This window comes from Lepidochelys kempii, chromosome 9 (genome assembly GCF_965140265.1).
Source record: "Lepidochelys kempii isolate rLepKem1 chromosome 9, rLepKem1.hap2, whole genome shotgun sequence".
Classification (NCBI taxonomy): Eukaryota; Metazoa; Chordata; order Testudines; family Cheloniidae; genus Lepidochelys; species Lepidochelys kempii.
In genome coordinates this window covers 25,867,225-25,894,110 of record NC_133264.1, presented here as the reverse complement: position 1 = coordinate 25,894,110, position 26,886 = coordinate 25,867,225, and the positions used below count along the sequence as shown (strand labels likewise).

The following is a 26,886-nucleotide window of genomic DNA, read 5'->3' as shown; positions in this document are numbered from 1 at the left end:
CTATCCCTACCCCCACCCCCCGGGACCCCTGCCCCATCCACCCCCCTCCCCGTCCTCTGACTGCCCCCAGAACCGGGCAGGAGGGTCTCGTGGGCCACCGTAGTGGGTGCCCACCCCATCCCTAAGAGCCAGAGTCACCTGCCGGGGGGGTGAGGTGGGGAGTCCCAGCGGTGCTTACCTGGAGCAGCTCCCAGGAAGCATCCAGCAGGTCCTTCTGGCTCCTAGGGGCGGGGGAGCATAACTAGGGGGGGAGCAGGCGCTCCCCCTCTGATCACATCAAAAGTGGCGCCTTAGGCGCCGACTCCCTGGGTGCTCCAGGGCTGGAGCACCCACGGGGAAAATTTGGTGGGTGCAGAGCACCCACCAGCAGCTCCCCACCCCGTGCCCGGCCCCAGCTCACCTCCACTCCACCTCCTCCCCTGAACACACCGCCCCGCTCTGCTTCTCCGCGCCCACCCCCCCCCTCCACCGGCTTCCCATGAATCAGCTGTTCGGCGGGAAGCCAGGGAGGGCTGAGAAGCAGGCGGTGGCTTCACACTCAGTCTGAGGGTGCTGGAGGTAAGCTGGGGCAGGGAGCGATTCCCCTGCATGCCCCTCCCCCTCGGGTTACCTGCTGCGGCGCGGGCAGCCCTCCTTGCGCCCCCCCCGGACCCTAGCTCACCTCTGCCTCCCTGGGCCTGAGCGGGAAGCATCCACTTGCCTCTCAGCCTGCCCCGGCTTCCTGCGCAAACAGCTGATTCACGGGAAGCCTGGGGGGGGCGGAGAATCAGAGCGGGGCGGCGCGTTCAGGGGAGGAGGCGGAGGTGAACTGGGGCTGGGGGAGGGGAGGGGAGAGCTGCCGGTGGGTGCTCTGCACCACCAAATTTTCTCTTTGGGTGCTCCAGGGCTGGAGCACCTGTGGAGTCAACGCCTAAGGCACCACTTTTGGCCAGTTAAATTTAGAAGCCCTTTTAGAACCGGTTATCCCTCGCGGAACAACCGGTTCTAAAAGGGCTTCTAAATTTAACAACCAGTTCTAGCAAACCGGTGCGAACCAGCTCCAGCTCACCACTGGCCATAGTGTCAGTATAAGATAGTGTTTTATTTCTCCACTAGTCAATAAGCTACAAGAAATCTTGTAAGCCCAGCCCACAGATGTGTACTTCACTTGTGTTTTAGCACATAGTAATAATTTAAATTTAGTTAATTGGTGGAAAGAAAGCATTTGTCCTGTCAGCTCTTGTATGCTGGCTGATTGCAAAACTGCTAACATTATAATTCTTGCCAGTTCACATGACTGCTTGACAATCTTTTATCTATTTGCATTTTGTAATGATTTTCCAACAGTATGATTTGAGAGCTTTAAGACTACCCATAAAGTGCTCAAAGATAAGTAGAATCATAACCATCGAAAAATATGAATACTGTCTATATTATCTTGAATTATTTTAGCTACAGCCTCATTATTTCTGAATAGCCATGAATTCATGAATTTCTGAATAGCCATGAATAATCAGAGCTATTTGTTAAATATGAAGAATAACCTTGCAGTATTTTGATAGGTTTGGCACCACATGAGGGGGGGAAAAAGGTTTGTGCACCTTTTCTTAAACAAATGCCATAGAGGGAACATTTTCAGAGCTAATAACATTCAACTCTTCTGGAGAGCAGTTTTCTCATGTTATTTTCATTACAAAAAGCAGCATCTCTTTTGCAGCCTAAAGTTTTTAAATGGGAGTATTCACTAATGTTTTATGGACTAATAGTAATAACAACATAACAACACAAATTTCCTATTGATTGGTATTAAAATTAATGATGAGAGAATCTCAAAGTCCAGAGATTTGGATAAACACCGAAAAGCCGTGGTGATTATCCAAATTATCTGAACCTCGTATATGTATTAAACGGAGCTTGAAAGCTTTTAAGTGGGGTGTTCCTTGTGGTATTTTGTATATTTTTTTCTAGTTTGATTAGAACTTCAATGAGAATATTCTCTCTCATTATTTTGGCAAAGAAGTTAAAAAAAAGAATACTCGTGCTTTTTCAGATGTCTAATAAAGCTCTGTTCTTAATTAATCAAAGTACCTTGCAGAGGCCTAGTTAAAATTCATAACTGGTGGAAAAATTAGTGATGATTGGAAAAAAATGACAAAAGTGTCATGAAAAAAATAGAATACAAATTGTTGCACTCTTTCGTTGAAATTTTAAAAATCAAATTGAGCAAAAGTTTTAAAAATGGGGACTGCACATAACTTCTGAATATGGCTGCCACACAAGGAAGGAAACTCCAGGCAACATCAACATCTTTAAAAGTGAACTTCTTCCGTGTTTTTAACAGCGTTATGAAAGAGTCCCACCAACTAGTGATGCACTCATGCGCTGCAAGGAAGGGGATGTTGTTCCAGTTGGTGAGCATTCCCAAGGGAAAGCCTCTTCAGCAACATAAAACAATTGGAGGTGTGTCATCCAGAGTGGGGCTGACAGTCTCATTTCACAGGAAATCACCGCAAATTCAACCCCCCTCTGATGGTGAAAGATTTGAAGAATCCCAACCCTATCTGTATGCCAATCTAGTTAACAGAGCTTAAAAACTTTTGGTGTTTTTTGTCTGTAGCAAAACTTCTATGTAAAAGGATTTTCCAGCACAATTTTAGTACTGGACTGATAGCAAGAGGATGGCTAAGGGTACATAGAAGTATGGTACATTGCTGCAGCTATTTAGGATAAGTAAGTTAAAGTCTGCCCCAAGCCACAGATGGCTTATCCGGCTGACACAGTTAAGCACATCATTTTCCATAACCAAGGGAACAAAAGGCAGTGAGGTGGCTAGCATCGTATTTGATAGCCATTGACATCCCAAACCCTATGGATCAGGTACCTATTTTACACCCTAAGCACTCTATCACCACACCTCATACTGTAGGCTATAGCAAACTCTAACAGGCTTTTAACCGATAAATACAACCTTTCCGTCATGTATGTATTACTGCATCCATAACATTTGCCAGGATATCTGTGTTATATTCCAGGTGCATTTATGGAGCCCTAAGTCAATTTGAAATAGATGTAAGCACAGAGTTATGCCTTATTTGCATCCTTATGATTAATGCTCCTCTTCTTTCCCTCCCCACAATTGTGAAATATTAGCTTAATCACAGTTAGTCATTTCCAAATCACTGTGTTTAAATAATCTTGATTGCATAAATGTATATAACTAAGCTGCTGAAACTGTTTTGAATAATGATCTATTTTGTTTTTTTAAAGCAAGGTTTACAGTATTTGTGCGTCGGATATATTTATGACAAGAATTTTAACATTTAAGGGTAGTATTTGTTTTTAATCCTACAGAAGAAGACATCAAAACAATCAGACCTGAAATACTGACTGGTTTGCTCTATCTTTGTCTGTTTTTTTTTCCACACAGAGAAATGTCACTTTTTTCTAATGGCCCTTCAACTTGCCAGTTTAGTCATAATTCTGTATTTTCCCATTTCAAATATTTATGGAAGTGTTACTAAAGAGCATAAGTATTGGCTCAGAAGGTAAACGGCACATGAGTTTAGCAGTGCTACTGATCTGTACAGTACCTTATGCTGCTGAATGTTGAACAAAATAGGCTAGAGCTCTCTGCCATGGAAGACTTGACAAGCAAGGAAGGATAATTTTGTAATTAAGGCAGTGACTGGAGATTAAAGGGATCTGACCCTATTCAGGTGAATGGCAAAACTCCCAATAGGGCCAGGATTTCATACCCATTTTCATTTCTGGCTTTGTTACATACTTCCTGTGTGACCACAGGCAAGTAACTTGAAAGGGCCGGATTTTCACAAGCGCTGAGCAACCGCAGCTCCAGGTGAAGTCAATAGGAGTTGTAGGTGCTTACAATCTCTGAAAATCAAGGTCTTAGGCCCAGGTCCTCAAAGGTATTTAGGTGCCTAATTCCCATTAATTTAAGTGGGAGTTAGGCAACTAATTATCTTTGAGGATCTGGGCCACCATCCTGCCGTGCCTCAGCTGAGTTGAGCATCTGTAAGATGGAGATAATATTTCCCTTTGTCATGAAGGTAGTGAGGGGCGTGGGGTTGTACTTTCTTTAAAGTTTGTGAGGTTGTTAGATACTGGGCACTGGGGGCCACATAAGCACCCAAATGAATATTCATCACGGAGTTGTGATGCTTAATTCATTTGGGGCTGGGAAAGATACACAATGATATTATGCAGAAGCTGAAACCAGTGGCAAAAGAATACTTACTTGTAAGCAAAAGGCTCAGATCATATTTTGGAATATTGGAAGCGCATGTTAGAACCAATTCCAGGCAGGTCCAAGTTAAGAAATAGCACAAGTACACACCCGGGGCCTAGTCCCTCCAGTGAATTCAATGAAGTTCCTCTAACAGAGTTCTTAAAATAATTCTTTGGTTTTTTCATACAGAAAGGAGAAGAAAAAAATACAGATTTCATTTCTTGTTTTAAAATATATTTTCTGTACTAATGATTTCTGGCAATAGCAAACACAACTGTCTTCATCTTCTACCCTTTATATGCAAAGTTATTTTGGAAGATGCATGGAGAATTCCTTAAGGAACATTTTAAAATATTAAATATTAAAATATTTAAAATAAAAGAAGTACCCACCCTAAAACTGCTGAGTAGTGTTACTGTCACAAAATAGCTGCTGTGTTCCACATCAAGAGAAGTTGTTGAATTCCATCTTAAACCTGGTTATCTCAAGTTTTTAAAAATGATTGTAAAGGTTTTATTGTGAGTAATGATTAATCATCTGTGGGGAGAGGAATAGCCTCCTTCTGTCACTTTAATATGCTGTCCTAAATCTTCACAAATAGTGGTCACTTGTTATGAAACTATTTTAGATAATCTTAAAGCTCATTTGGCACCTACTTTTAATTTTTTTCTACTAAGATGCACTTAAAAGCAGTGGGAAAGGTGATCCACATCCATTCAGAATGTTGCTGGAAAGATCATTTTCCTGTTGCATTAGCCTGTTGCTTTGACTATGTCACTCCTCTCTTTGACTCCCTCCACTGGCTCCCCTTCTCAGTCTCATCAAACGTAAGCTGCTTGTCTTCGGTTTCAGTGCCTCTCATGGCCTCTTCCCTGACCCATACCGATATCGCTTAGTCTCCTTCCCCCACAGGAATAAACTATAATGGCGTAGGTATATTTATGCCAATAAAAGTGTCCACACTTGGGGATCTGTACTGCAATATACCAAAAGTGGTAAACATGTTGTGCATAGACAGCCCTTTAGAGGTAAAAGGCACTGCTTCCATTGCCAATTCCCTGAGCCATCCATTTCCCCAGTGAAATTTCAGATGAATATGCTTTTTGGGACATTGCTAAAAACTGTATATTTGTTTCTCTTCCTCCCTTTTATATGTACAGGAATGCTTTTGTCAAAACTGAATTCAAATGTAAAAGATGACACCTATGTGCACATGAAACCTCTTCTACTCATGTTTTCTTCTGAGCTACTTTTCAGCTGGAAATGTTCAGCTCCAGGAAATGGGGAGTATCCTCTGTTAGCCTAGCTAATTTACAGAATAGTGCCTTTAATCCCTTAATTGCTGTCAAAAGCAAACAAACAGAGACATTAGCCAAGTAAAAGCTTGGATAGTAGAATATATTAGGATGCTACCCCGTGCGGGATCAGAGTAAAGAAAATGTCATGTATGATAAGGCATCACACTATTGGCAAGCAAGTTCAAAGAGAGACAATGGAAAGCTAAGCATTTAAAATAAAAAGAAAAGGAGTATTTGTGGCACCTTAGAGACTAACAAATTTATTTCAGCATAAGCTTTCGTGAGCTACAGCTCACAAACTGTAGCTCACGAATGCTTATGCTCAAATAAATTTGTTAATCTCTAAAGTGCCAAAAGTACTCCTTTTCTTTTTACGAACACAGACTAACACGGCTGCTACTCTGAAACCTGGCATTTAAAATACATATTTGTGTTTTATATACAAGCAATGGAAAATGAGAACTTTTCTTTGGCCTTTGTATATTAGCTGGAAAATAAGAATTTTTCTGGGCTCAAGAATTTTTCTTTTGCCTTTCTATATTAGCTGCCCTTTCAGACCTTCATCTAAATGTATGTACATAGAGCTCCCCAAATAACATTGAAAAGTAATTATCAAGCAATTAGAGGAGATACCTAACCTGCCCTTTCAAATTTCACTGTATGTTTTGTGTCATTCTGGCCTGTCACTCTGTAAAATAATCCATAATTAGGTTTCACTGCAATATAAATGTTAGTGAAATGTCCTGTCTAAGTCAATCAATGTTAAGAAAAAATTAATCAAATCCAATTCTTCTTTCTAATGAACTTCTTCATGCACTGGTAGCTCACATATGCAGCTGTATAGGTCACGCTGAGAAATCTGTTACTAGCTAAGGGAACCATTTTGCTGCATCTTTCCCAATAGCTTCTGCATTGCAAAATCATGTGGAAGATTAGTCAAGAAGCAAGAAAAATCTGACCACATGCTTTGTGAAAACTCACAACAGCCTCTGTGAAGAAAAGAATCCAGTGAACATGACTCAAAATATGCGCGTTCAAACATGTTGCACTTGGTTTTGTTTGTGATCTTTGTCTTTCAGGTTTTACATAATGCCACTGATCAGGTAGGTCCTGATCCTCAACACCAGACTCTTAGAATCATAGAATATCAGGGTTGGAAGGGACCCCAGAAGGTCATCTAGTCCAACCCCCTGCTCAAAGCAGGACCAATCCCCAACTAAATCATCCCAGCCAGGGCTTTGTCAAGCCTGACCTTAAAAACCTCTAAGGAAGGAGATTCTACCACCTCCCTAGGTAATGCATTCCAGTGTTTCACCACCCTCTTACTGAAAAAGTTTTTCCTAATATCCAATCTAAACCTCCCCCACTGCAACTTGAGACCATTACTCCTCGTTCTGTCATCTGCTACCATTGAGAACAGTCTAGAGCCATCCTCTTTGGAACCCCCTTTCAGGTAGTTGAAAACAGCTATCAAATCCCCCCTCATTCTTCTCTTCTGCAGGCTAAACAATCCCAGCTCCCTCAGCCTCTCCTCATAACTCATGTGTTCCAGTCCCCTAATCATTTTTGTTGCCCTTCGCTGGACTCTCTCCAATTTATCCACATCCTTCTTGAAGTGTGGGGCCCAAAACTGGACACAGTACTCCAGATGAGGCCTCATCAATGTCGAATAGAGGGGAACGATCACGTCCCTCGATCTGCTCGCTATGCCCCTACTTATACATCCCAAAATGCCATTGGCTTTCTTGGCAACAAGGGCACACTGCTGACTCATATCCAGCTTCTCGTCCACTGTCACCCCTAGGTCCTTTTCCGCAGAACTGCTGCCTAGCCATTCGGTCCCTAGTCTGTAGCTGTGCATTGGGTTCTTCCGTCCTAAGTGCAGGACCCTGCACTTATCCTTATTGAACCTCATCAGATTTCTTTTGGCCCAATCCTCCAATTTGTCTAGGTCCTTCTGTATCCTATCCCTCCCCTCCAGCGTATCTACCACTCCTCCCAGTTTAGTATCATCTGCAAATTTGCTGAGAGTGCAATCCACACCATCCTCCAGATCATTTATGAAGATATTGAACAAAACCGGCCCCAGGACCGACCCTTGGGGTACTCCACTTGATACCGGCTGCCAACTAGACATGGAGCCATTGATCACTACCCGTTGAGCCCGACAATCTAGCCAGCTTTCTACCCACCTTATAGTGCATCTTCCATTGACGTCAATGGAAACTGCAGATACTCAGCATCTCTCAAGATCAGATCCCAAATGTGACAATACAGTTGAAAGTTAGTTAAAAGGGTTAAGTAAAGATATAAAATTAGAATATCTACTATGGTAGATTTCAATTAATGTTAGTTATATATCTTACCTATTAATTATCTAAATAATTATCTAATAATCTAATCTAATTATCTAATGATTATCTAATAATCTCTAAAATTATCTGCGCTATCTAAATTTCAGTGGCACAATGGAGTAATATGTGGATGGTGGGTTACACTGGTGGTGTAGCCATGTTGGTCCCAGGATATTAGAGAGAGACAAGATTGGTGAGGCAATATCTTTTAGTGGACCAACTTCTGCCGGTGAGAGAGACAACATTTTGAGCCCCACACAATCTCTTCTTCAGGTCTGGCATGTCACAACTGAGTTAGATGCAGAGACTGTATTACAGAGTGTAAAGCATGGACCATACAGCACGTGTGTTTTATGTAAGGTTGCACAAGCCATTCAGGTTTGCATTGTATTATTTAATTATAAATATATGATGATAGAAGAGAATTTAAGGCATAAACATAAAGAGTTTCAGTTGAGTGCTCAGCCTCAGCTCCACTTTTCCTGAAATTCCCTGGTTTTTTAACCTGACTCTTATATTGACTCTGATTTGGGCATTAAATATCTGTGTGGTCTTCCACCATCTCATTAGGGAAGCCATTGCCTTAGTATCTGAGCACCTCCCTAGAGAACAAGTATGTCTTCAATGTACAAGCATCCATAGCTGTACATACTATTCACCAAAAACAATCTTTCACAAAATAGTGCACAGGAACTGGTTACCTTCACTTTGCCTTCTACAGTTTGAAATGCCAATTTACATAGCAGCCCTGATGTACCACACTTCTTAAGACAGCAGGTGGGGGAGATGCTGGCATGCCCCCAGTTGGCCCCTCTGTTGCATCACTGCTCCTCCTCTAGCCATGTCTCTAGGTTTTTATACTTCTTATGGGCTCTTTCTCCTTACCAGACAGCCTCCTACTTTCTTCTCCTCCATAGCTTTCCTGCCAATCCCATTGCATTCCTTGTCCACCCTTCTCCCCTGCTGCTTCTGCTCTTCTCTCTGATGCTCCAGCCCTCTCCCAGATCCCACTCCATATTAGCCTTCCTTCTCTCCTGCTGCTCTGGGATTCACCTGTACGACCTACACACCAGCTCTCCTCTCGGTGACCTCTCACCCACTTCCTACTCCTGGAATTTCCAAACTAAAATCAGGCACAATGGAGTCCCACCTGTTCTCTGTACTCATTGCTCCCGATCCCCAAAAAGCTCCTGTCAATTTTTCCAGAATCAAGTCCTCCTCATACAACATAACAGCATAGCAAAACCACATAGTTTTCTTTAAATCTCTGAAGGGATTCTGTCTACACACACACACACACACAAAATAGGTTTCATATTTTTTATATCTGTAGAACAATTTTTACCTTAAAGTTACCTAGAGTGACAGGTGGGTGGTTAGTGGAGTGATTTGTCTTTGAACAATCATAGGTGAATAAAGTTATAATGGATCAATGTGAAGTATGGGCATGCACTTGCTACATGCGCAAGTGTAAAGCAAGAGGTGAAATCTTTGCTCCACCACCCCGCTCTGGTCCCCTTCGTGCCAGATAAAAGGACCAGAGCAGCGTAACGGGACCGTAAAAGTCCCGTATCTGTCCGGGGAAGATTCCCCCAGCCCTGGCATTGCAGGATACAGCCATAAGGCTGTCTCCTGAGAACCCCCTCTCAAGACGGGGCTTGGGGCAGAAGGGGTGTGTCACAACCGAGACACAGCACTGTGGGTAGTCTGAGCTCTCAAAGATGTCTAAATTATGCTGAGGGCATCTCCAGCCCCCAGCGCAGCCCAAGAACAGGAGGGCACAAAGATGACTCAAAGCCACTTCAGAATCCCTCCCCCGGACTACAGTTTTAAAGGCACAGCACAGAATCTCATCCAAAGTTTGCATGCATTATTATTATGATTATGTAATATTTACATGAAAGTAATGCCTAGAAGTCTCAGTAAGGATCAGGACTTCATTGATTCAGGCACAGTACAAACACATGTGAATACACAGTCCCCACTTACAGCCTAAAAATACAAGTGAGGTATAATGGGTGGGAGAGACGGATACAAACAAGTGGATATAAATCACATATACATTGGTAATATTGTGGGGGGAGGCACAAGGCTAAATATAAGTTAAGTTCCATCTCTCCCCATATGTTCTTGAGCCATCCCAAATTTCTTATAGGCACCATAGTACAGATGAGACTTGAAGAGAAGTATAAAGGAGTAGTCGGTAGTAGCCTTATGGATCATTGTAGGGATCCATGCTCTATGGATATAATGGGCATGTGCCTGTGCAAATACCTGATGTTGGTGCACTCACAGAACTAGCTTGCAGAAGCTGAACACATGCAATCATATGCACATTCTCAGCCTTGTAAATCAAGGCCTTGTATTTAGCTGATTTGTTTTGTTTACTATTTTCCTTGAAGAAAAATTTCTGTGAAAATGACGGATTTTCCTTTCAGATGTTAAACGTTCATCCCTTCCTCTTCATTTATATCCTGAATTGACTATAATTAAGTCCTTTTACATTTTAAATGTATTTATCACGTATAGCTGAAATTTAAAGTTCTACTATAAAATCATTAAGTCATGCAAGCTAAGGCCCAATCCTGCAAACACTTCAGTACACAAGTTGCTCATGGAGTTCAATGAGACAATTTAGATGTGTAAAGTTACATAAGGATTTGCAGGGTGAGGGAATAAGCAAGTATTGTTTTGCCTTTATGTTCTTTTTCAGTAGAGCATAGTCTGATATGGCAAAGTAACACTTCAGTTCAAACTGTATTTTTAGCGTGCAAAATTTCAGGAATACCTTGATTATTTGGCAAGATATATTAGGCTTGCTTGTTTCATACTTTTACACTCAAAGTCTACTGAAGAACCTAAATCTGATTTCGAAAATCAGCTTTAATATGTAAGTAACATTTTCATATTGAAATAAATGCTTTCCAGTGCATTTGATTTTCATAAGGGAAAATGTAGGAAAGTTGACTGTGGATGCACTACTTGCTGTATTCAAAGTTCATCTCTTTTCTTAAAACTGAGAAAGTAGCAAAATAGTGTACAAGCAGTTGCATCAGTGCTACACATTGAGCTTTCTTGGTGTCATTAATAACGTTGGTATGGGGGGGGGGGGAGTGTTTCTTTTTAAACCACCACCAACAAAAACTTTCAGATATACTATTTGGCCAAAATCTGAATTTTTCAACTTTATTTATTTTCATTCGTTTTTCTAAGCAATTCATAACCAAGTTCCCCATAACTCCTTGCCATACTCAATAGTGATTCCCTACTACTAGATTACTGTGCATATATAGTCGTCTGTTTGTGAGATGCTTATTCTGTACCTTGAAATTTAGCTTGAGATAAACAAGCTATGCTTCCTTACCATGACTTCCTGCATGAGTCAGTGAGGGGATATAGAAAAGGATGTTAGTTTATCTTTATTGCTTTTTTTCCACCCTTTGAAAATGAACTAGAAAAAATAACTGAAAGATGAATAGTATCAAGTTTCTTTTAAAGTGCTTTGTTTATGGAAGTTCCCTTTTGTAGCCTTTGTTGCCAAAAGATACATTTCTTCCTGTGTTGAAATGCAACACAATATTTTTCTCACTAAATCTTTACTTTTCATCCATTATGCCATGACCACCTTCAGATGGTGTAAAATAATAATATAAAGTGTAGATTTAGTGCCACGTTGATGTCAATAGCAAAATTCCCTTTAACTTAGATGGGGCAGAGATGGGGGTCTCAAAACCTGATCTAAAGCCCACTGAAATGCTTTTCTGTTGGCTTTGGTAGCCTTTGGAGCAGGGCCTTATGTCATTGACTTCAGTTGGACCAAGAGCAGGAACATAAAGAATAAATCTTAAAATATTGTTTGGCTATTCTTCTAAATTAGAATTAGCTACTTACAATAATTTTGTCTCATAAGAAATCCATTGTGTTATGGATGAAAAACTAAAAATCCAATAGCTAGTCTTCTTTTGATAACACACCTGGTTTTGATTACAATTTTATTCAGGGTTTCTTCTATAATCAATATGACAATGCTAAAATAAAACCTCACATTCCACGGAGCAGGTGGAATTTATTTATTGCAGTTTTTTAAATTAGTGATTGATGCCTGATTGAAATAACGAAGACCTTAGCTGAAGAGTGTATTTGACTACTGAGCTCTTTCATTACACTGCACCTCTGTGTGTGTGTGTGTGTGTGTGTGTGTGTATAAAAGCTACATCTCCTTTTTTAGTGATATTTTTGTGATTTTATTATCTTTATTCTCATGGGAGAGGGAACACCATTAAAAAACTTCAGATGATGTGCTCTCCTAACAGAGAGGAAATACTTTAGAAATACTTTTAATATTTCATATCTGAGTTTCTTTCAAAAAGAGTGAGCCAGACATCCTAATTTTAAATAGTTTGGCCCATTTTCTCCTTAATTAGTATATTTAAATATTAAGGTAGCTCGAGAGATTCTTAATGCATATAATCCATTGCTATATTGTAGTTGTTCACACAGTGGTACACTAATTTCTAAATTATAATTCCTATTTAATTGTGTTTTATCATACAGATAATATTAGACACTGGGTAAGCTAAAGAGTTATGTCATGCATAGTTCCATTGTTAGCAGTGTTCAATGGCAGATGCCTTTAGGATGATCTGTTGTGTTATAATGTTTTCCATAAGGATAAAAGATTTTTTTCTTGTTTAACAGTTGTGTACTTGCTCTGTAGTCCAATGAAAGAAAATATTCAAAATCTCTGGAAAGTGAAAAATGAGACAGTAGGCAAGAAATCAAATGGAGTTTGAACATACACAACCAATAAAGGAAAAGCTAACAAAAAGAATATAGGATTGTTTTGAAACCAAGGAAGTGATATCAGACTGTCTAAGAGTCAGAGTCCCCTTTAAAAAAATACAAACCAAGTGATGTTCCTACATTCATACTAGCATAATAAGTGACCCAGTAAAGGCTGGGTGTGATTAAAACACCATGGGCTGTACACAGCCCCAGTACATTGGGAGAGTCACTGGAAAGGAATGCTCCCCCGTAAGTTTCTGTAGCTGTTAGTGCAGCCTCCACGCTGTAGTAGCTTCAGTCACCTGTTCCAAAAAGGGAGCATCGGTGTTCATTTGGCTGATAGGCCCACATGCTAGGGTGGAGAGAATTCCCATATGTGGGTGTGATCCCACAGTTGATATTAAGCCTTCAAAAAACAAATATTAACATATATAGCATGGGACCAGATTTGAGCCCAAATCTTTCCCTGTTTTCACCAAGTATTGCTCCCTCTCTTAGAAGGGATATTGTTAAGGTTGATTAACCCGGTGCCTACGGTGCCTCTATGAACTCCAATGTGCTTTTGAAGACCTTCCACAAGTACTCATATGCACAGTGTACATGCCAATTTACTTTCCTCTAAGCAACTCTCCTTCCTGAATTTCTACTGCAACAGGTACTTATGGAAACCTTTATCCAAGAACTATATTTGCAATGAATGTGAAGCAGTGTGAGATAAGCATAGATCAGGAGAGATTCTGTAGCTGGAGAGGGATGGTCCGGTGGGATTTATGGTGTATGGAAGGCTGGTAGAGTAGCGGCAGGTTAGGAGATAGGATCAGACTAACACTATTGCATTTGGGGGTTGAGAAGACAGTGATCAGAGCAGAAGTGGCAGAATGGAGAACTGGAGGGTGTTTTGGAGGCAAGCACTGAAAGATGTCAAACAGCTGGGCAGAGAAAACAAATTGCCTTTAAGAAAGCATTCCAGTGAAGAACGCTGAAGCACCATGTCCTCCAGTGAGTCAGCCTTAACACTTCCTAATAGAGCATTTCTCAGTTGTCCTCCTCCAAGTCTGCTGTTAATGCTATCAGATCTAACAGTCTATTGAGCTATAAACCCCTGCCTTCACTCTGCCAACGATGCCAGCCTCAATTACCTGCCTGTCCATTTCTCTCTCAAGCATGTGATGCTTTCTCCTCTCCTCTGCTCTACACCACTGCTGTCCATTGGTTGATCTATGGCATCAGTCCTCTCCTCTCTTGTGCTTGGCACTGGACTGATTTTGGAGAAATTACCTAGTTTATTCTCTTCATTTTGCTTCCCAAGTCTCTGAAGCTATTCATGATTATATCTAATTTTCTTTCACTAATGTCATTTGTTCCCACATGAACTACAATTAGTGGGAATTCACCAGCATTCCTCAGGATGTCCGGTACCCGTTTTCCATCCTTCACCGTGATACACAGGAAAGTATGTCATCCTGTTTCCTTTATGTGGACATGGATCTTTGAAGCACATTGCTTACTGTGTAGTCACCAGTCAGACTTAATAAAACAAGAACTTTGGTTGGAGCAATTTGAAAATGTGTGAATGTTTATAATGAGATCTAATGTCCTGGAGTCACAAAAGGAATTTTAGTGATACATGAATGATATAATACTGCTCCAATATTGCTCCAGTCTCAAAAAAAAATTGTTTGTAGTTCAATTTTGAAGTGGGAAAACAGAGTCATACATTCCTGAAGTGCTTAATGGGGAGTGCAATAAAACAGTGCAATGTAAAGGCAGCCCCTTCCCCAGAAGCCCCTTCCTTTTTAACAACCTGATCCTGGCTAGTGCATGAATATATGATTGCCCTTTTATAGGAGCATTTTCCCAGCAAACTTTTCTGGGAGATGTCTCTTTAAACTTGGCAGAGGCAAGCAGCAGCAAACTTAACCATTTTGCAAATGGCTGCAGCTGTCTCCCTCCAAGACAGAGAGTATTCTTAATTCCTGTTAGGTTTTTTCTTGCTTATTCCTGAAGAGATGGCACATTGTAACAGAAGGAACGTTAATTTAGCAGCTGTACCATGGGATTAGGAGTCATCATTTCTTAATTCTGTTCTAGGCCTGTGCCATACATGTACTTGTGTGAACGTAGAAAATGCATATAACTTTTCTTGCTGTCTCATTTTCCCAATTTTAAATATGGGAATAATGTGTATCTGCAACATAAAGTATATTGTGAGGCTTAAAAAATGTGTGTAAAATACACCGAGGTCCTTGGATCAAAACTGCATATAAGTGCAAAGTATTATTTAACATGCATATTTTTAGAACATACTGTATTTATACTTGGTAGATTTACTGTATACAGTCACTGTATTGTCATTTAGCAAGATTGACCTGGCTGCAGAAAGGCTACAAAAAATCCAAACTGGAAAAGGGCATGGGATACCTGTGAAATCCAACACTACCATTCAACAGTTCTGTATACAGCACATAATGAGTAGCTATGTAATCCACCTTGGTTTAAGTAAGAATTAAAAAGTAAAAAGTAAGAAAGTTTGTGTATTGTCCTTAGCAACTGACTAGCCAGAGATCCCTGTAGTGGAGCATAGTAGAGTACTATTTTTTTACTGCCGGGATTTATATTCCCTTGAGTTTCAAGAAGAATTAGAAGTAATATGGCTCTGTGGTGGGACAGGGTTGAGTTATGCACTGAAGTCCCAGATTTATGTATTTTTAGAAAATGAGTACTCTTTCTAGGAACTCTGTTTGCTGTGGTTTTGCCACACCAATTGCAGGGTGTACAGTGTAACTGTTCTAGGGTAAAATGCTCTGGGTGGCCATTTTAGCAGTTTTTAATTTAGTAGTTAGCCATTTTTATGTAAGCTGTGGCAAAATGTGTGGACCTGGTTCATATCTTCAAGTCAAGCAATGTGTGCAGAACTCTTTCCATATTCAAGTGCAAAGTTAGGCCCCTGTTTTAAAACTTGTGAAAAACACTGAATGTGATAAGAAGCTAAAAATTCATTGGGACTGCTCACAGCAGTAAGCAGTAGGACCCCAATCCTGCACCACTGAAGTCACTGGGGAGTTTTGCCTTGGAATTCTACCTGAACAGGATTAGGATCTGAGCGATAACATTTTCTCAGTGCTTCATATTTGTAACTTTTCTGTTGGGGTGTCTGTGCTGGCGTAGGATTAGTAGCTCTGTCTTTTGTCAGATAATGAATTACTGTGTACAGCTGTATGGAAGCTTGCTCTGATGGATATAATGTAATGTACATTTTGTTATATATTATAGTTCTCTTAGTTATTCAGACTAATTACATCCTAGGAGTTTTAATGCTTCTAGGACCAAGAACAGTTCAATAATATTTATTATTTAGAAAAACGATACAGAAAAACACTGACATCGTTTTTATGTAAGGAAAATATTGACCCTGCTTATATAAGTAGCTGGAAAAGTTAATGATATATTGGTAATTTCTTTCAGAGCTTCATATGCAAAATGTTGAATGAGAAGGTATATACCAGCAGTGACATGTACAATCAATATGTATAATAAGGTGCCACCGTTTTTTCAAGCTGTAGATGAATATCAGTATTATCTGGTTTGTCCAGAAGAAGTTGGTTATTATTATTGACTTGTATTACATTTGAGAATAGAGCCCCATTGTATTAGAAGTTGTATATACACATAGTGACAGACAGTCTATGACCTGCAGAGTTTACACTCCAAACTGATTAGGCAGACAGTGGGTGTTAGAGGAACCAGAAAGGTGAAGTGATTTTCCTAAAATCACATAGCAGGTCAGAGCTGGGAATACAACTCAAGCCCCCCCCTCTCCCCCCCGTTCTCCAGTGCTTTAGTCACTAGAATATGTAGCCTTTCTTGGGTTATTTGAATTAGCCAAGCATGTTATTGGACAACTACAACTGGACAAGTGATGGGGCAGATTTTGCATTCAGTTTCCCCTATGCAAACCCACAGAACTCAGTGAAGATGCACAGGCCAGAATATGGTCTTTTATGGGTCACAACTGCAAATGGTTTACTCTGATGAGGGCCAAAAGATTACTTGCATCCTAACAGGGCACAGAACTTTTTCTGTAAGCACATTACCCTGTACAGCAGAAAAATCAAGCAAAGAGAAATAATGCCTGGGCTTACCTGTCTGCGCAGGCACACAAAGGTTAGCATCCTTTCTTTAAAAGAAAGAGGTGTGCTAGAGAAATTATTTCTCCTGCACTAGCATCAGAGAGTACTCTGGACTATGAAAGAAGAGGCTGGAATAAATCTCTGTTACATAAAAAAAATTCAACATTTAAAAATAATGTTAATACACAGTGAGTGGAAGGGCAGAACCAACACGTTGTAGCCTGTGTTAAGTAGAAATTAGGCTTTGGTTTAAGTGTAGAGGAGTATGGGAAATTGAGGTTGCTAACGTGAGAAAGTCAGAGATAAACTGGAGACAGTAAGATGGGAAAACTGAATTTAGTAAGACATGACCCTAGGTTATTTTGTGGCTATGTTTTGGTTATAATTTGGTTTTAGCAGGATTTTTAGAGTGTTTTTAAGAATTGTGACTGTTTTATTAAAATGCTATCTATATTGGCCTCTAAACACTAATGTAATACAAGTCAATAATAATAACCAACTTCCTCTGGACAAACCAGATAAGGAGGTGGCAGAAATGTGAATATGGTAATGGTAGGTTTAATGTTAATTAACATTATAATGGATTACAAAAGGAGTAGTTTTGTAAATTTCACGAGAGCTCTAATTAACATTTAAAGGGTACCGTTCTATTCCAAAATTACACTCTGTTGTCAGTAGACTGATCACCCACTGATACACTATTTCATCTTTAAGTATAAATATAATTGTGGAATTGTGTAAGTGTTAATTGCATGCCTTTTTGCTTGACGAGTCATTTTTCTTTAGAACGAAGTTTGGTTGTATCATTCAAAGTGTCGCCTAGTGGTCCTCTACTTTTTTCTGTAACTGACCTGCAGGCATGAACCTAAAAACTAAATTGGATTTATGCACTTTAATATTAATTGGGAACATTTCAACATAAAGATTACAAAAGATTACAATTTGTAAACATACTTATTTTCAATAAATGGCTATAAATAGATTTGGATGGAGATTTAGCTAAGTGCAGTAAATAGTCCAGGACATTCCAGGTGCACACACAGTATCCAGAGGTAATGTTAAAAATGGAGTTCTACTCTGCCATTCCAGCAGTCACTTTTCACAGTGTTATTCTGGGTTTATTGAGTCTCAGTGACTTCCAGATTAACTGCTCTCAGCTGACAAGTGAAAAGAAGTGAGGGCTTTCTAACTGGCAGGCAATGGGATCTGAAAGACAAGCGGTGCTGTTTTGTTCATATGTATATTGCCGCTGGTAATACGGATTCTTTAAGCAAAATTTTGTCTTCAGTTCCACCTGCACAAAGGTAGAATTCAGGGCAGAACTTGGCCTTGCACTGAAATTTACCAATTAACAATTTTGTTGATGATTCTTGAGCAAAAAAAAACAATTCCAGCTCCCTCCCTCAAAAATTAGCGAAAGTCACTGAAGCCAGCAGATCTAACTCTGAGTACATATTGGGAGAAGATCTGTTGACTGAGAAGGTACAATTTTTAGAGTCACTTTTCAGTATGCCACTACACTTTAGGTTTTGTAACTTTAACTAACAGCAGCATTCCACTGAGGACAAACCCTGCTCTTGCTTTTCTGTGCCATGTTGTGATGAAAGCGGAGTGAAACCACCAATGCCTGGTTGGCTCCAGAGCCTTCCTCCCATTACAAAGTAAGATGACTGAAGGGAGCTGGAAATATAATATCAGGTGGGTCACACTTATATCTGAGCCAAAGACACTCTTCCATTCTGGTCCCTGATATGTGTACGTGCATAGGGAGGCTGGAGCCTGACCACATCTCAAAGCCATCAGACCATGCCATCTTGGGGATGTAGAGCAGTGGTAAGCATATTAGTCATGCCCACAGCTTAGTGTGAAAGGGCCTGTTCTAAAGTCCATTGAAGTCAATTGAAAGACTCCTAGTGACTTCATTTGGCCTAGGACCAAGCTCTAGGGAGCAACACTGTTTATAGATTCTGCCCTATAGGTGTGCATGGAAAGGGCTGGCTCCCTGCCCTCTCCTCTCTATTCATCCTTTGCAACATGGGCATTATTTTGCCCCTAGTCATTCCTTCTTGGGCATGTTCACTTTTTCATCTCTAGACTGAATATGCTCATGGGTATCATTTAGGGTTGCCAATCCTCCAGGATTGTCTTGGCGTCTCCAGGAATAAAGGATTGTCATGTGATGAAACCTTCAGGAATATGTCCAACCAAAATTGGCAACCACAGTATCATTGTATACTTTGATATCCAAAGTCAACATAAGTGCGTTAAGTGTATGGAAGGAATGTCTTGATGCCTCAGCTGACCATTGTATATGTATCAAGTAGAAATGATTGACTGGTAAATGAAACTCATATGATTATTAAAAATATTGATGTTTAATTACAGTGCAAACCAGCTATACAAACTACCGCACCATCAATAACCCCCAATAAACATACAGTAACTCTCCCATTAAAACCAAAGATATTCATCTCAGCTAATTACCACATGCTTTCAATTCAATCATTGCTATATAGCCTATCTTTTTGTTACACATAGAAATATATCTGTAAGTGTAGGACCAAGTAAGTGAAATAATTATTGCAGAAGGGTACATCTCATGTGCTTACATACCTTTCCAGCTTAGGACACAAATTGGTTTCTACTCCAGGCCACTTCATATTTGCTGAATCTGAAGATTACGCTATTTAGTTAAGGATACGGTACTTTTAACAGAGCTCCTCTTTGGTAGGCTTATATTTCATTATTGGATACTCACTGCCAAGTCGCTCAAAATAAGGTAAATAGCCCAACAGCACACTTTTGTATGTGGTACACAGGCGTTTGATACTGTATATTCCAAACTAGCCAACAGCAAATAAATTTGTACAGTTGTTGTACAAAAGGTTCAGTGAACTACCCTCCTTTCTTTCTGTGCAGCAGGACTAACAGCTCAGTGATACTCCTCTCACATCTATGTCTGTCTGGAGCAACTCCACTGAAGTCAGTAAAGCTACAGAGGTGTACAACCAATATCAATAAGAGCAGAATCACTCTCTCACCTGAGAGGGGGAGTATCACAGGTTTCAGCAGTCTGATTCATTGGCTATAGTGCAGCTGATACAGAAAGTATCAATTAACAAGACTTACAGGGAGTCATTCTATCAAATAACGTTTGATTATTTTAGGCAATTTAGCAGCTTGAGTTGTACTCTTGGATGTTCTCAAATACAATCCTTCAGTTTTGGAGTAACGGCACTTAGTTTTCTTATAGGAGTTACTTTGGTGGCATATTTACTTGCAGCCGTGATTAATATGCTATAATGTTTAACTGAGCGTTTGCAAGCTCTAACAAAGTACCTACTTACCCTTCAAAGGCTGAAAAACAAACTTTCATCCTTGACTAGTCTATAATTTTCTGTAAGTACAAACAGCAAAACAAAAACAAACATAAAATAACCACGCTTTACATCAAGAAGACAAAATAGGAATATATTTTATAAGTAAAAGACCAATTTTTCCCATTTAAACTTAATTTTAGTTCAAAGGGGTTGCCTTAAGCCTTTTTGGGTCCTGGTAGTTTTTTTAAAATCTATGTAGAGTATATTACACTTGAAAATTAAATGAAACAAAAATGAATTATATAAGCACATGATTTTACTTCCTTTTGTTTCCTTGCTTTGACTTTTTTTATATATTTAAATTCTTTCCTCTCATTCTAACTCTGAACTGGTTTATCGTTTTCAGTTATAATTCTTAGAACTAGACTGCCTGCCATGGCATTATCCTTTCTGGCACTGTTTCAGAAAAACGCTGAAGCATGTGCTCAGGTGTAAGTCCTAGATTTTTAAGGCCAGATAGGACTATAGAGTCTGACCTCTCCTGAATCAGGGCCTCTGTGAGATGCAAAATGAGCATCCAACCCTGTATTCTTAGTCAACCCTCTGAAAGGGAATTTGGCAATTGCAAAGAATATGGAATCAGGTCCAGAAAGTAACAATTGTTTCTAGATTCCAAGTGTAGTACAATATTTCCAACCTATATATGTACTTTGAGAGATGTCAGCTATCCGGTGATAATCCCAACAATTTAAAAGCAATCAAAGGGATTAAATTAATGTGGAGCTACTATATTTCCTTTGTGGTGTCCAGGGAGCCTTTGGCTATTGTAGGACATCAATTTTCTGAATAAATGTTATTCGTAATTGTATGTTGCGTTGTTGCCATATGGTCTGTATCTGGCACTTAGCTCTAGCAGCCAGCCCATTTCTTATTGTTCTCATTGTAAACAGCAGCAGGAAGTAGATGGCATGACCTAAACCAGCTGCTCTCTAAGATGTTAACTCCCTCAGTATTTAACTATGGTGCTTTCCATATGAAAGTGTGTAATTAGTTTAAGGGCTTGGGTTCAAACCTTATGTCATATTTCTATATTTAATAGTTAATGTGCTTACATAAGATATGAATGCAGAGATACCAACATATGATTTTTAGAATTCCCTTGTCTGCGTTCGTCTTGGGGTGTGGATAATGGCTTCATATTCTCTGGAGCAACATTTGGATGAGAGATCTGTCTTCAGTTGAAATTAACCTGCACATGTCTCAGATGAAGACTAAGAGCATGTAAATAAGCCAGCTGGAAAGCATTTGCTATTTCTTTATTTCCTCTAGCGCTGAAAATCCTCATAATGTGTAAGTCTCATAATGATCACAGTAATGTGTGGCATTAGGGCGTAGTACGCCATTTAGACAGCTCTGATGTGTCAATAATCAGTATCATGAATTAAAGCTGAGAAGCTGCTCCTTCTCAAAAAACAGGGCAATCTTGCCCTTTAAATTTTGATTTACTTAGTTTCATGAAAGATAAATCAAAGCAGGAGAAAAGCTTCTGCGAATGAAATGCACCCTCTTGCACAAAGCTGGTGTGGGGAAGTATTTGAGAGTTTGTTAGGGATGGAGTTCACTTTCCAGCCTGTCGATAGCTCTGCCGTCCATCCCGGGCTGCTCCACTTGATGCAGGGATGGATGGAATAGGAGCTACAATATTTGGTGCACATCTTCACACATACAAATGCACATAGTAGGTGTGATTACTGTATCCTTATTCTCATAGACACTTTCTATTCTTCTTCATCCCTCACACGCACTGTAAATTAAGGAGAAATATTATGATGTATAGGAGCTGCATTCTTTAGACACTGGTCACTTGAACAGTAACTGTCATAGTGTTCTGATTCTGCAGGTCTGAAGGCAATATATTTTAATATGGCTTTGCTGACAGAGCAACACTGGCCCCCTCACAGTTCAGCTCCAGATGTCAGCCCTATGTCTGGTGTGCTTGTTACACCAGACAATCTTTACTTACCACTTCATCTCTGAAGACCCCCTTCATGGGCAAGACATCTGCTCAGCTATCAACAAAGTTGGAGCTGTAACTCTGATCTGACATGAGTAAACTTTTTGTTTTCTTCAGAAGGTTCATGGAACTGAGTGAGTCTTTAATCACTGATGACAAAAAGATGACAAAAAATCCTTCCCATTTTTAATAGCTATAAATCATAACCTGCCTACACCAATGAGGGGAAATGCAAAGGCATAGCTGGCACTGAACAGCTGCAACTTGAGGAATGGATCTGCACCTTCATTAACTGAATGAACAGAAAATGAGTTTAAACATCCAGGGCATTATTCATTTCTGCATGCAAAGCTTTGGAAATCCATCTTGCTGTGTAATGATATGGGGAAAATAAATGGAGCAAAAAATGCTCATTTACTGAAATGTACTATAACTTGTAGTTAAAACTACATTTAGCCCCAACTAAAAATCAAAATAGCACAACACAATGTCTGTGTAATCATCAAGAATGGAGTGGGGAGGGAAATCAGTTGGATGCATCAAATGAAATTGCTTATATAGCAGGGTCTTCATTTTGGTTTGGTTTATGGGAACGTGTTCAAAAGTGACAATAAAAGGACACACACTGCTATGACTGATTAAAAGCAGGTCTACATAGTTCAGACTAACGTTCCAGCCTAACTAACAAAAGAGGCTCATCAGCTGATGTAATTTATAATAAACTGCCAAATGATTGAAGCAAAAGGATCACCATTAATCAAGCCAAAGTAACAAAGTATGGATACTGTTAGGCCATTGGAGGTTAAAGTAAATACAATGTTGCTGTTTGTTGTAGTTTGAATTAGAGCTCAGTGAACCTCAAGAGGTTCAGAGGTTTGGCTTGGTTAGGTAAACATCCACAATTTTTTGTCATAATCAGAAGCGCATCCAAACCTTTAAAGCCACCTTTCTTTCTTTCCTGACCTTCCAATAGACCCATCTCTTTTTACATTATCTCCTCTGTATCCCCGTCTGTGTGGAAGTCTTCATGTGTCCAATTGGTCTGGGAATCCCTCTCCTGCAGTCTAACTACCATTGCATTCAGACTCCCCTCATTGTGAGAGTGCCCAGCATCACAGAGTGCCTTCTACATCAAACCATGTAAGATTGGAATGCAGGGATGTCACAGCACAGCAAGCAAGCTTCCAGACCTTGTGACTGGTTCCTGCAAAGGATGGGCGAATTTGAGGGAAGGTAACATGGGATTGATTCGGGGCGGTGGAGAAAGGGTGTGATCATGTTTGGGACCAGAGAGGAGTTGGGAGATTATGCTTAACCTGAACTTTAAAAAAAAATTATTTATTAAAGGATCCGTTTTCTCTTCCACTTCACTTCAGTGTGGCTAAATCCAGGACAGTCTTTCCTCTAGGCCCTGTGTTAGAATCATCGATGTCTACTGGACTTCAGTGGAATGACTGGAATTAAAACTGTAGCCTATTGTAGCTGAAAGAGTGGACTAATCCAATGTAGCACTCCCATTAAAAAAATAAACAGGCAAAATATGAGGTTTCTAGTACATTGGATCAGGGCATTAAAATGTCGTAGGTGAATAGAAGAGAATTAATTTTACTAAAATTGGAACTATTTTAACATTTTTGAAATCAATGAGTAGTCCTGCTTAAAACTCAACGGCATGATATGGCCCATGAAATGGATTTTCAATTGCCTTGTGTCCTGTCCTCTTTTGTAGTATCACTTGAGGAACAACTAGTCACTCTCGAGTGATCAATTGGCAGGGTGTCTTTGGTGGTGGTTTCTCAATCAGAGGGAAAAACATCCATGACAGAAACTGTTTCTCTACTTTAATTGTAACACAAACATTGCATGATCTATGCTAACTTGAACCTCTTAGTAGTATTCCAGTAAAGTGTCTGCTTATCACTTTTTACAAAAAAGTTGTACTTGGGGAGCAGTGGTAACATATTACACTGCTCATCAAGTACACTCCACGGAGAAATATTTTGAGTTGAAGCCTTTACTGCTACAATATGCTTTTTGAGATCAGATGACCAATACAGCACGCACTGTTCCAAATGAAGGTTAACCTCTGATTTATATAATGGCATTAAACTATTTTCAGTACTATTCTCCATCTGAATCCTATTATACCCTTTGCTTCTTTTGACCACGGTTTCACACTGTGTTGCAGTCCTAATGAGCTGCTCCCAATGATGCCCATGACTTTTTTCTGAATTGTTACAGTTCATTTAGGACTCAGAAAGGTATCTGAGTTCATATTGCTCCCTCCAATGTGCATTATCTTTCATTTATCAACACTGGTTTTCTTCTGCTGTTGTGCTGCCCATTCACCTACCTTGATTAGGTCCCATCTTGACTAACCTAAATATTTTGTGCCTTCTGCAACTTTTATTAATTTACTGCTCAGCCCCGTTACGAGATCATTAGTAAAATTGTTAAATAACATCGGTCTTACTACTGAACATCTGGACAGTCCACTGTTAACCTTTTGTCATGATGAAAATTGGCCATTTATTCTTACTCTTTTTGTTTTCTCCCTTGTAGGCCCTGGACCCTTCTCAATGGGAATCTTTCCATTAACTTCATTGGGTTCAGCCAGTTTCTGATCCATGACAGTACATTGCTTCCCACCCATAATTATTCAGTTTGCTCTATAGACTCTTGTAAGTTGATTTTGTCAAAGTCTTTTTGAAAGCCCAAATAAATTAGGGCAATCAGTTGTCCTTTAACTAACTAAATGACTCAAAGAATTCCAGTAAATGAGTGAGGCACAATTTTCCTTTGCAGAAGGTGTTAGTCTCTCTCGTATGCTCACCAAGGTGTTTTATAATTATATTTTTAAGTATCATTACAACCAGTTTCCCAGGCATGGAGGTAAGGCTGATTTGTCTGGAATTCACAGGATCACAATATTAAAAAAAAAAGCCATAACGTGCGCTACCCTCCAATCCTCTATGACAGTAGCAGATGTTCATAAGAGATATCCTGTCTTTGTTAGCAGTTCAGCTACTCCACTCTCAAATGCCTTCAGAATTATTGGGTGTATACCATCTGGGCCTGGTGTCCTGTTGCACCTTAATTTATCTGTTTGTTACAGCTCCTCTTTTATACGTCAGTCTCTGATAGTACTACCTTTTTATCACCAGAAAATAGAAGAACCCATAAACAGATTTGAGAGTTGGACTGTACTAGCTTTTAATCAGACTGTTTCCAGGGTTCACAAAGGAATGAGGCACATAACATACCCATTCATCACGGGCTCTCCTTGCCCCACAGGTGGACTCCTTACCTTATTGTGGGTCTGTGCTAGATGTGAAGGTGCTCTTTTCATTTCCACATGGGAAGTGGCTGATCTGGCTCAGATTTAGGACTGTTACATTTTCTTATATGCTTAGCGCTCTATTGATTATGAGCAATTCAGCGCACACATCTTCATCATTTAGAGAAAAAAGCTCAATAATTATAGATAAAATGTGAATGAATATGGAATCAATACTTTCCCTGGGCTGCTGATTCCAGATAATAAAATCTGTATACCAGCTCCTTAGTCATCTGCATCTCTGTCAATCTGTGATGAATGAGCTGTATAACTGTTTTCACAATCACTGGAATTTTTCCAGATAGATGCCCTCTGGAGCTTCACATCATTGCACAAACTGCACATCACACTGTCTTAATAACATGTCCTATATCCCCCAGGTACTGTGATATTAATGGCTGTCTGATCTCTCTAATTGGCCTGACAGCCTGAGAGGTTAGAACCCTATTAGAAATCCTGTGCTAGGTTCGTTGCAGTGTGACACTTCTATTGTTTTGTTTACCATGTATTTGTTATTGCTAACTGCTGTGTCAGATGCACTCTGCCACAAGAAAACTGAAAATAAGTCTAGGCTGGATATAAACAATCTTTTTCATTCTGACTAATAAATGGATTTGTATTATGTAATTCAAGTTACATATTTTCAATCCTGGTGGCAAATACCCTTGCCTTGTGCAAATTATTGAAAAAACTGAAAACGCGCATGCTGAGGAATGCTAAATCTGACTATACAGGAAGGGGAGGGGGAATGGGAGAACAGAATTGTAAAAATATCACATCCATACAAGGAAAGTGTAACATAGCAGTAAGACACTAACTACCGAATACAGTGTGGCCTTAAAGAAATCTAATGTAATCTCATGGGATTGCAGCTCTGGAATTTGTTACCTTGCCATAGTGACAGAAAAATCAAGTCTTGTGTATAATTCAAATGCATTTTAATATTTTACCTGGCAGCATTTATAAGTAATTGCAATGTAAAAAGCTGTTATGGGCAGTCACATTGGCTTTGTGCCAAATTTTCCCTCTGGATGCAAACAATTAGCTTTACACTGGATTTCCATGGATTTAATTCTTTGAAAAATGAATGCATGTTTTTTGAATAAAGACTGCACCTCTGTGATTCATGAACCCCTTCCAAGAAAAGTGAAGAGGAAAGATGTAGGGTTGAGGAAATGTGAGGTCTGCTCTGCTTCAAAGAGCAAATCTCTGTATTTCACTGGGGAAAAAATATCATTGGCAGAAAGCCTATGGAAGAACAGGTCTAGCAGGCATACAGAGCAGCTCTTTCAGTTACTTGGGTTTTGCTACAGTAATTACCATTCAGTTCCAAATAATTACCCTAGTAAGGCCACAATTACATGACACATTCACATCCTTACTATATCTAAAATTACAAAAGTGTAAAAATAACATCCAGCAT

At 39.7% G+C, this 26,886-nt stretch overlaps 1 long non-coding RNA gene across 2 annotated transcripts in view; it reads left to right on the top strand.

Moving 5' to 3' along the window:
* Positions 1–494: 494 nt before the first annotated feature.
* The window catches only part of LOC140917244 (uncharacterized), a 105,736-nt gene continuing 79,344 nt past the window's right edge, over positions 495–26,886 (top strand). For both annotated transcript variants that reach the window (XR_012160761.1, XR_012160760.1), the window contains exon 1: positions 495–558. This is a non-coding gene — a long non-coding RNA (uncharacterized lncRNA). The remainder of the gene's footprint in view (positions 559–26,886) is intronic.